We start from the raw sequence: 12,265 nt of genomic DNA, 5'->3' as shown, positions 1-12,265 counted from the left end.
AGTAGGAGGAAATCGTACGAATCAATAAATTAATACATACATTTACGTAATAAATATTTTCTAAATAAATAAAATCAAAATATTTCGTATACTCTACTTACATTATTAAAGTCGTGTTTTGCCTGATATCCATTTATACAATTTTATTTGTTACTTATTAAAACATTTCATCACAAAACTTTGTTTCACCGCAGTATATCGCATTAATGAAGGAAATACGCTAATGAAAATTAAACATATTAAAAAAAACTTGCAATCCAAAAGCAGCATAATTCAAATTCTTATTTTACTTTATTTTAAATACATAAATTTTAATTTAATTAATTAAAGGCTGTTACAAAAAAAAGAAAAAGATTAATTTTAAAATTAATGATTTATCTTTGCTAACTATATACAACTTAATTCTAGTTCTCTCTCTTTAGACAGCATTACGGGCTGATGAAAAAAAAAACTTTTACGATGACTAAATTTTTATGCCTCACCCTCTAATCGACATAAACAGCGGCACGTACTCACCATTTGTTAAGTTTTTTTCTATAGTATCACTTGTCCTTGAAAGCATTACAAATAATAGCGTCCGTCTTTTTGTTTTAAACTATTGTCAGTTTTAACTGAATTCTTTTTTTTTTAGCACAAGCGGCAGTGTAATTATAAAAAGAGTTTTATACTATAACATATATGTTAACGTTTTATGGTTGTCATCAATTCCTTTATAGATATACGTAACTCTTGTACGAACAAATACAAAAAATATTTCAATAAATAAAACTTTTTTTCAGGCTTAATAGGGAATATAGAATGAGAAATTAAATAGATTCCTGTCTTCACCAAAACACGAATATATATTTTATATACTGATATACCGATTCAAAATGTTTATAATGATCGCCAAATGGTTATATAATTAATAAACATCATTACTTTCATAGTAAATATTACTCTTAATTAGTAATATTATTGTGTAGAACATATTTTACATACATCACAGTCATTAGAAAAAATAGAAATAATATGTAAAACAAGAAATTAATGTACGAGTTTTGCGCAAAATCCTTTAAAAAAAAGAATGACAGAATATGAATCATCACACTACAACGATCCAATGATGTTGCCAATGTGTTGTGTTTACCTTCAAACCGTTTGTAATCTTTGCAACGAATCTTACATGTGTAATAATGTAATAATAATATTGAATACGTAATAAATAATTTGATCAAACCGAGTAATAAACCCACCGGGTCGGTCTAGTGGTGTACGCGTCTTCCCAAGTAAGCCGACTTGGAAGTCGAGAGTTCGAGCGTTCAAATACTAGTAATGGCAGTTAGTTACTTTTATACGGATTTAAATACTAGATCGTGGATACCGGTGTTTTTTGGTGGTTGGATTCGATTAACCACACTTCTCAGGAAAGGTTGAACTGAGACTGTACAAGACTACACTTCATTCATACATATCATCCTCTGAAGTAATACCTGAACGGTAATTCCCGGAGGCTAAATACGAAAAAGAAAAAAAATACGTAATAAATAATTTGAACATCTGCCCGAATATTTGTACATCTGAGAAACGTACAATTCACAGAGCTAAACACTGTCGAAACAATTTTACCGAATGCATTTACGGAATTACTCTTGCACTTCTCACCGTTAAATTTATCGACGATGATAAGACAACACTCGTCGATAACTTCTTATCTTGGTTCTTATCTGTACTATAAAAATGTACAGAAAAACAGAACGGGAACGGAATATCATTTCATCTGTAAGCACACAACGCACACATTGTTAAAGTTATTTCACGATTGGGTGCATTACATTTTACTTTGGTAATAAAGATGAAGATGATTTTGAGGCCGTTTCTTGAAAGAAAATTACGAACATTCTTACTATCAAGATTGAACATTAGATTTGATTAAATAATAGAAAGCTTCATCAACCCAATCTGTATCACCGGTATATTAGATCATTCTAGTTTTGAAGGTATTTTTATTTATTGTAATACTTCATTTGTGCTAGATTTAAAAAAAAATCAGTTGATTAAAGCGAAATGCTTAATGATAAATAAATTTAATAAAACAAATTTCTTATAGTAACAAATGCTTTAATAAAATTAAAAAAATAAATAAATGAAAAATAAATAGTTCAAGAGTTAATGATAAAATAATAAAATAACATAATTTATAAAATTGTATAGTTTATACGGTGACAGAGGACTTTAGCTAAGAGGAATTTTAGAGGTAAATCTTTTTTTATTTAATTTTTTTGGGATGAGGCAAATGTAAAAACTTCTGTCAGTCTAACTAATGCGTCGAGGGGTGAGTGAGGGACGGGGGTTTTAACAAACGCAGGTGGCTTCCTTCGCTGTGATTGGCTACCGTCAGACAGTACTGAACAAGCGTTGTACGATTCAAATACAACCGTAAACATGTGTACATGTGTGTGTGCGTACGTATGAGTATTGCTGTGCGAGTAACACGTTAATATAGACGTTTTCTTATAAAGACATTTCTTATATAGACGTTCGATATAATTAAATTAAATCAAGATTTGTCGATTATTTTATATTTATTACATTTTATTTAAAATAATAATTAATCACCTTAAATTTTAATAAATTAAATAAAAATATTACGATAAAGTTTATCCGTTTTATGAACTTATTTATAAAATGAAATACAGCATTAAAGGGTAAAAAAAATGAATATGTAAAACTTTTGAAATGTGGTGCTATAGCAGAATGTTAAAAATCAGATTGGTGGATAAAGTGACAAATGAAGAGGTATTGCGGCAAATAGATGAATAAAGAAGCATTTGGAAAAATATAGTTAAAAGAAGAGACAGACTTATAGGCCACATACTAAGGCATCCTGGAATAGTCGCTTTAATATTGGAATGACAGGTAGAAGGAAAAAATTGTGTAGGCAGGCCACGTTTGGAATACGTAAAACAAATTGTAAGGGATGTAGGATGTAGAGGGTATACTGAAATGAAACGACTAGCACTAGATAGGGAATCTTGGAGAGCTGCATCAAACCAGTCAAATGACTGAAGACAAAAAAAAGAAGTAAAACTTGTAATTAACTCGATTATATTTAAGGTTCTAATAATAAAAGTAAGAGACGTCCACATAAATACAACAATGTTGCTTATAGCAACATTTACGTAATCGACCTACATTTATGTAATCCTTTTATGTTTATAAGAACAGAAAATATAATGTTATTTAATTCTTCAACAAACATCAACTAAACCGTTTGCCGACTGATCTCCTAAATGGAATCTTCTGGAAGGTCCCGGATCCGAATCTCAGTCGCCGTTGGAATTTTTAACTTAATTTAATATAATGTACGTTATAGATTTAATTATTTATCAAAATATGAGTTATGTTGCAGCATGTATTTAGTGAAACGTTTAGCAACGTAGTCTTTTGGAGAGGAAGGGCGGTGTTACCTCGACAGCATCACGGCTACCAACGGTTGATAAGTCGCTCCACATTATCTTTATTAATGCTATTCCTTACACGTATTAGTACCTAATACTTTTTTATATTTATTGATTTGTATCGGCAATAGACCGACATCCAGTTCGTCACTTACGTTTATTTTCAATTTTAATAAAGCGTATATAAAAGCCAATTCTGACCGGAATTCGAACCCAGAACTTTCTGTCTACCAGTACTACCTACAATTCTGGTATCTTTTGCCATAATAATAACTAATAGACTTACTACAGGGCTTTAATGAAACGCTCCTGTAACCAGACGGATAAATGTATGATGGACTGTATCGAGCGGTTACCCGTACGGACTTATAAGCTACGCATCTGTTGTCTACGCTGTAATATAAAAAAAATGTGTAAAACGTAATATAAATGTAATGTAAAAAAAATAAATACTTCATTTCATTTTGTTTGAACAAAATTTTATTCCAATAATACTAGTATAAAGGATCCTTTAATTAAAATAACTAACAAAAGTAAATTTATTTGAAAATATTCAGCGATTTACAAAGTAAATGTCCATGAACTGGTAAAATGATTGTTTTCTATTTTGTATAAACTGTTTACTTTAGAGAAATATAAATGTTTAAATTTTATTACCGATTTATTTAAAACTTTTCTCGACCTCTGTAAATATTAATTTTATAATATCGCCGTAGGTGGTTAAAGTAAATCTCTCATTCTCTCTCTCTCTCTCTCTCTCTCTCTATATATATATATATATATATATACATACACACATAAGCATTGCCGGGTTTGCTAGTATCAAACAAGTATGAACAGTGGTCACTTTGTTGAAATCATTACATTTAATAGCGTCTGTTTTTTGTTTTGACTGCTGTCACTTTTAACTGAAATTTCTTTTTTGTTTAGCACAAGCGGCAATGTAATTATAAAAAGAGTTTTACTTTACAGTACATATATCTTATATACATAACTCTTGTACGAACAAATACAAAAAAAAAAACCATGTTACTATTAGATCTGTTATAATTTTCTTTTTCTGTCGTAGAGTATGCTCAGAGCAGAGAATGAAATAGCACGTACCTCACTCGATCGCGTTGCAAGTAAGTTTTTAATTTATATTTTGCATTGATTTTATGTTTATTATGATAATACTAACACAAAACGAAACAAAATACACACTAGAACCGTTTAAAAATTGCCTTCTAACTGTTGAAAATGTTTTGCAGATTAATTCGACAAAGAGTAAACGGTAACGGCCACCAATGTCTGTAATCCCGTCTGCCATCATGTTCTTCTGTAACGCTGAAACCTGTCGTGCACTCGCTTAAACCCTTACGATTAATACGATTAGTTTTTCTGGTAGAAGGAAGAACAGAGATCTGCCAGTGACTTTCTTTGTCGTGAAATGTAGACGTTAGTGTACAACTGAATTGTCACGATGCTTACACAAATAAATAACATTATTTACGTGTAAAATTTAAATAGAAGCAAATAAACTCGTAAAATAAGAACGGTACATCCCAAAATCGACACGTAAAAATCAAAATATTATAGTTAAATAATGAATATACATTATAATTAATTATTTTCTGGCACTTGGGGTAACGTGACAGGTCCTTTCAGTTGTGCAAGAATTTATTTAAATTATTCAAACGTTTCGTATTTTATCCATAATTTTTTTTTCTTTTAAAAGTATAACGCAAATTTCATGTTTTTTATTTCGGTTTATATTTTTGACAATTCATGAGAAATAGTCGTATGTCTTTCAAATATAACTCGCTACGATCTTAAAAATTACAGACGACATCGATCAAAAATTTTTTGAATGTTTAGGATGTCGAGAAACAACTTGGAACGGTAACCGCATTCGTATGATTTTTGGTCAGGTAATCTTCAGAGACGAATTTGAATTTTCTTCAGATCCAAACATCCTGAATTACCACTCACAGTCGATTGAAAACTCATTTATTTGATTTCATAAATCGGACAAAAGTTTTAGGGGAAAAATGTGTAATTTTGTAGTAAATGCCATCGTGATTGCATAAGGGGGAAAGCAAGATCTTTGAACATATTCATTAAACATGTAATTATAAAAATCCTTTTTTTTGTTAACATTTTCTTTTTAACTACTTTCCTATTAGTAATTGGAGAAAATCGATTTTTAGACCAATCGATGTACGGGAACGCATTGCAAAAAAAAAAATTGATCGGTAAATTTTCATAATGAATTTGTGAAAATTTCTGTCATTGAGTTAAGAGAGAAATATTCACAATTTTTTGTTAATTTTATAAAGGTATTCGTTTAAGCTAACGATGAACTGTAATCTTGTACTTCAAGTTGTACTTTAAAGTTTGTCTGATTAAAGAATGACAAATGCACAGAGTCGTACAGTTTCATGGATAAGATAAATTGACAAGTAAGGTTATCTAACTAATTTGAAATATAAAAAAAAATTGTACAGTTTCAAAACTGATTATATCGGTATCTAATATTTTGTATTGTTGTTTTAGTCATATTTATACTGAGAATTTTTACTTTCTTATACGAAGTAAAGAAAGTATTGTGATCGCAAAAAATTTCGGTTTTCAAATTTTAAAAAGTAGTTGAAATAAGTAAGTCATAACAGACTGAAACAAAAAAATGCTCTAGTTAATTTTCAAGGGCAAAAAGTACGTTATATAAGATATACGTGCATGCTGCGGTTAGACATGGAGAGGGAAGGCAAGACGATTGGCTGCGTGTTGACTTTAACTTTTAACCGTTTTACTGTTCAATTCTGCTACGGTATAGAATAGGACTTTTTATTACACAGTTTTAAAAGTTTAACACACACACACACACACACACACACACACACACACACACACACACACACACACACACTCTTTAAGAAAAATTAACTATAAAAATTTGTATATTTTGTGAATGCATTTTTAAATATTATTAAGAATTCAAGATTAAGTTGTACGGAAGATAGTGATTAAATTTTTTAGCCTAGAAAAACAAAACCAAGTTTGTTTTTATTAAGACTTATTGAACGGCAATTTAATGAGTGAAATTCAAAAATTTATTAAACCTCATGATTAATAAATCAAAAATTTTACACGTTCTTACTTTTACTGTGCTAGTAAATAATTGTTATAATTATGCCCAAGCTGAATTCAACGATATTTTTAATTAGCTGACAACTAATACATTATTACTTATCGATCTTGTTTTTGTTTGATATCAATAATTTTTAGCTGACTTAAAATAATCTTAATTCGAGGAATAATTTGTTGTAAACGCATCATAATTAAAAATGTATATAAATTTTTCAATCTCTTAATAAGATTTAGAGACAATTTTATTCTGTTTATTTATTAATTATCATAAATATTTTTTGAACAAACAGTGGCAAAAAGTGTGTGTTTCAAGCTATATAATTTTTTTAATTATTATTAAATTTCTTATATGTAAAATGATTAATAATTTCTTTTAAAGTATTTATGATGCCATCTACCGATCTCAATTTCACTTTCGTCGTTAACGTTTTGGTGTATGTACGTGGGATTATAATGATGAACTTTTTTTATAGAATATTCTAGAAAAATAACTGTTGAACACAATTTAGGACGTTATTTAAAGTAAGTAATAACTTTATTACTCATATATATATATATATATATAATACTTTAACTAAATTTAAACGAGTTGAAAATGTAATCGGATGATTTTATAAAGCTTTATTATCAGGAATCTTAAACTGTTATATTTTGTTAGAGTTATTGATATGTAGAATGATTTTTATATTTTATTAAGGTCTATTCTAACATTTAATTTTATTTAATAATTATTTTCAGACATACATTTTATTTAGTAAAAAAATAATGCATTTTACATTAGCTTGATTAACCAATATGGCGGCGTTATTTTTATAAAATTAAATTTTATATAGGAACTGCAATGAGTTTTGAGAACTAAAAAACAAAATACTTTATTCTTTTAAATGACCCTATGAGAATTGTTTTGATTTTTAGTTTTGTAGCAATACATATATAGCGGGTACTGAATAGCAAATCTGAGTATTTGAAATTGACAAGAAAAAATTTGTCTAGGCATGTTTAGCCTACTTTTTAAAAGCTGTTCTAATGAAGCACAGAATGCAGTTGTGTTTGTCTCTACTATACTATTTTATAGGAACTAAAATTGAATTTTCATATGAATGTAAATGAAAATATTAATAATTATACAAAAATATTTTCTGGCACAAAAATATATTGAAAAATACTTCAATTTGATTATACTTGAAAATTACAAATACTTGAACATTTGAATCTGTTTATTTTTATGGCTGCTGAAATAAAATATACTTTAGGAAACGATTGCATTCATAACTTTTATATGAATTTAGTTTAAAATTTACATCGCATAGTATTTTATCAGAATTATTCTGAAAATTTACAATTAATTTCTTTATCGTAAGAAGAATGGTACTTAAATGAAAAAAAAGTACTAAACCAGAGCAATAAGACCAATGGAGAGTTGCCAGGTAAAGTTGCCATAATTTCAGTTATAAATGATTTTATTACTTCATACTTTTACATACATTTTTGTCTAATCTTTGGTTTTCATTCTGCATAAATGACCATAAAACTAAAATCTTCTTTCTCAGATTAAGAACCTTAAATTTTACTGTACATTTGTAAATTTCTATATTACTTTTCAATTTATAAATTTCATTTACATATTTTTGTCCCTGAGTTTTCTTAAGATTTTTATTTCTACTTTTGCTATTTTTTGTTCTAAAAAAAAATGCATACATTCTGCCCCATACAGTGCTTCTGATAGAACTGCAGTTTTTTAGCGCCTCAATTTGGAGTTATATAACAGGGAATTTTTATGATAAACTTTCTTTATGAGATGATAGGCAGTTTCGATTTTTTGTACTGTATTCCTCATCCCACACATTTTTCAATTATATTTGATGTTATGATTTCTCTCAAATATTTACATTTTTGTACTCTACTTACTTCGTTGATGTCAGAAATTTTAAGGAATTTAGTTCTTTTTTCTTTTTCTTTGGAAAATTAATTAGTTTTTTTTCATAAGAAATTTGAAGACCAATTTGCTTGCAAATTCGCTTAGTAATTGAATTCTGATTTTAGCCTGAGTGGTTCTGAAAGTTACTACTTTGAGTTTGAGTTCTGTTTTCTTTGTCGTTGGTAAATCAGTTAGTTTTTCACAGTGCAGGGTTATTATGTAGGGTTTTATTAAACAAGTTAAAATTGTCTTGCGGTTAGATATAGTACAAAGTATATTACTAACATTTTTTGGTAATCGACATGTTATATTTTGACACAGTGAAAAGAAAAATTAAATAGTATTTAATTTTTCTTTTAACTTTTTTGAAGAAGTAGGAAGTACGGTATGCTCTGGCAAATTACAGGATTTATTCTTTCAAATCTTGCAGTTCAAGCAGCAAGTACATCCTATTTATTCTCTGACATATTGCAGAGTATATTATTTATATTTTTACAAAAAAAGTTAGAAATGTAATAAGCTCACTTAGGTTTAGTACACAGAGTATATTATTTATATGAATTTTATTAAGCAAGACCCGTTGGTATTAATATATAAATTATTTATGTAATAGTTTCCACTTCCCGACAAATTTTAATAGTAATGTTCCAGCGCTTTCAGATTATTAATCTATCCTCATGAACAATGATGTGTTATGCTTTATAATTATTTACTTTACATGTCATTAATTATAATAAATTAAATTTTATAAAAATGTAATTATAACAATCGATCGTCAAAAGGTAAAATAAAGTCAACATTATCCATCATGTCAGTATGAAGATCTCAATTGTTATGTTTATTAGTATGAAGCAGTATTACCGTCCTGAGAATTAAAATTATTGTTTAATGTATGTTTGAATTATATTAATCAAACAAGTATTCAAAGTTTTATAAAATTCAATTCAGTATAATTAATGATATGTGATGTAAATAAAGTATAACACATCATTGTTCCTGAGGATGGATTAATAATCTTAAAGCGCTGGAACATTACTATTAAAGATTGTCGGTAAGTGGTAACTGTTACATAAATAATTTATATATTATTTATGATTTTACTGAACGAGAGAAAATGTTATATTGCTCTCACATAGTACAGGGTGTAATAACTACCTTTATTGATGAGGCAGCAAATGCTATATACTTTGACACAGTTACGGATGCATTATCAAGCTTCTTGTTGATTTAGCAGCATATCTTGTAAGCTATCGTATTGCGTGCTGTATTTAATTTTTTGTCGAGCAAGTAGGATTTGGGCAAGGAATTGAGCAAGTAGTAATACATTCAGGATGTATTATTTATTTTTGCTGAAAAATTAGAAAATTTAATATGCTATGACATAGTTAATGATGTGTTATTCAGGTTTTTTGAGCGCTTAGGGAATATGATATGCTCTGATGTAGTACAGGGTATGTTATTTGTTTGTACTGAACAAGTTAGAAATTAAATATGTTGTGACAGTGGACAGCACATTGAAGGTGCTCCCAAAACAGCGCCACAGGAGCACCCCATTTATTATTAGTTGATGGTGATGATAAGTCTAGCTTGCAACGAGGTACCTTACAACTCCAACCTCACAGGCGATCTCCACGGGAAGCTCATTATTGTTAAACAAAATTTCTTAAATTTATTTAATATTATTTTATATAATGTAAATTTAATTTGATTATTTTTGTAATATTATTCATTCGATTGAATAAAATCATTTAGTTCAAAATCAACCCACACAGTAATAAAGACTCACAGTTCATTAATTCAATTCATGAAAGTTTTTGCTTCAACCAGCAAAGCTCCACTACTATATGTAGTGGAGCTACACATAGCTCCAAATACTATATATATATATATATATATATATATATATATAGTAGTTTGTATTTCCTTTATATAAAGAAATAGCAATCAGGTTATATAAAGAGATACATATAATTATATAAAGATAAGATGAATCATATATATATATATATATATATATATATATATATATATATATATATATATATATATATATATATATATATATATATATATATATATATATATATATATATATATATATATATATGTAGGGGGATCTATTACAACAAAGGTGGGGATAAAATATTGTTATCTAGGATTGGTAGACAATTTAATTTTTTATTATGTAAGAGAATTTTGTATGATTGTGTATGAATGTGTATTTGTCACCAGAGGAAGATTAAAGAATTACAAGTAAAAAATAGTGAATTTAATTTATAGGTATGTATAGTTGATTGGTTAACCCGTGAGATTTATAAAGATAATATTATTAAGTAAAATATGTATTGATATTATATTTAATTCTACCCAATCAAGAGGCAAATAAGTTACATTTTATACATATTTATATATATATATATATACTTTTTTTCTAGATGAAATATATATAAAAACCTTCTCAGTTATGCCAAGAAACAGGGGTAAAATTTGGTTATAATTAATTTAGTTGATGAAGTACAAAGAATAGCTAGATCCAGGTCCTTTGCAAAATTTTGCCACTTGAACTCAACAAAATATGAATGGAATAGATAATATATCGGGATCTTTCCTTTTAACACAAAATTTTTAATTTTAGTAATTTAATGTTGATGCTAATATGTTTTTTATTTTAATGTAAATTACAGTCTTACATATACCTCTGCTTGCTTTGCTTGGTCCTAGTCTTATCTTTTTGTAATCTGTTTGGAGTATAAAATCGTGCCCGAATCGCTTTGTTTATTTTTTTTTGTCTTCCGTCATTTGACTGGTTTGATGCAGCTTTCCAAGATTCCCTATCTAGTGCTAGTCGTTTCATTTTAGTATACCTCCTACATCTTGCATCCCTAACAATTTGTTTTACATATTCCAAACGTGGCCTGCTTACACAATTTTTTCCTTCCAATATTAAAGCTACTATTCCAGGATGCCTTAGTATGTGGCCCATAAGTCTGTCTCTTCTTTTAGCTATATTTTTCCAAATGCTTGTTTCTTCATCTATTTGCCACAACACCTCTTCATTTGTCACTTTATCCAACCATCTGATTTTTAACATTCTCCTATAGCACCGCATTTCAAAAGCTTCTAATCTTTGCTTCTCAGATACTCCGAATGTCCAAGTTTCACTTCCATATAAAGCAATGCTCCAAACATATACTTTCAAAAATCTTTTTCTGACCTTTAAATTAATTTTTGAAATAAACAAATTATATTTCTGACTGAAGGCTCGTTTCGCTTGTGCTATTCGGCATCTTATATCGCTCCTGCTTCGTCCATCTTTAGTAATTCTACTTCCCAAATAACAAAATTCTTCTACCTCCATAATCTTTTCTCCTCCTATTTTCACATTCAGTGGTCCATCTTTGTTATTTCTACTACTTTTAATTACTTTTTCCATTTTTTTCTATTTTTCCCCTAGTAGGTTATATTTTTATGTGTACTTTTGTGCGTTTCAGTTTCAGGATTAATATAAAAATTTTAATTAAGATTACTTTGATTAGATTTTTTATCAGTAGACATATCTCCTTGTCGTGTATTTTTTCAGGTTCAACTAAATTTATATTATAACTGCATAAACATTATTATTAGTTAGGCTAAGTTGTGTTCACCGTCCAAATCTCTATTGGTGGAGGAACTCCATTTATGGGCGCCTGGGCAGTGTTGGGCTCGCTAACAGGTTCCACAAGATTTTATTAAGTGTGTATACGTATATACGTTCGTGCAGACTACCCCTTAACTTTAA

General features: G+C 28.4%; 1 protein-coding gene across 10 annotated transcripts in view; it reads left to right on the top strand.

The window, feature by feature from the left end:
- LOC142331264 (uncharacterized) overlaps window positions 1-12,265 on the top strand; it is a 71,877-nt gene that overhangs the window by 41,328 nt on the left and 18,284 nt on the right. For 5 of the 10 annotated variants that reach the window (XR_012757943.1, XR_012757941.1, XR_012757939.1 and 2 more), the window contains exons 2-3: window positions 4,510-4,564; window positions 6,949-7,091. The exons of 1 other annotated variant lie outside the window; for it this stretch is intronic. The gene's annotated coding sequence lies outside the window, so the exon portion shown is untranslated. The remainder of the gene's footprint in view (window positions 1-4,509; window positions 4,565-6,948; window positions 7,092-12,265) is intronic. 4 more of the 10 variants (XR_012757942.1, XR_012757940.1, XR_012757946.1 and 1 more) reach the window with 1 other exon arrangement.

Source organism: Lycorma delicatula, chromosome 10, assembly GCF_047948215.1.
Source record: "Lycorma delicatula isolate Av1 chromosome 10, ASM4794821v1, whole genome shotgun sequence".
NCBI classification, from domain to species: Eukaryota; Metazoa; Arthropoda; class Insecta; order Hemiptera; family Fulgoridae; genus Lycorma; species Lycorma delicatula.
The sequence above is the reverse complement of the archived record's forward strand: the minus strand, read 5'-3'. Positions and strand labels throughout refer to the sequence as shown.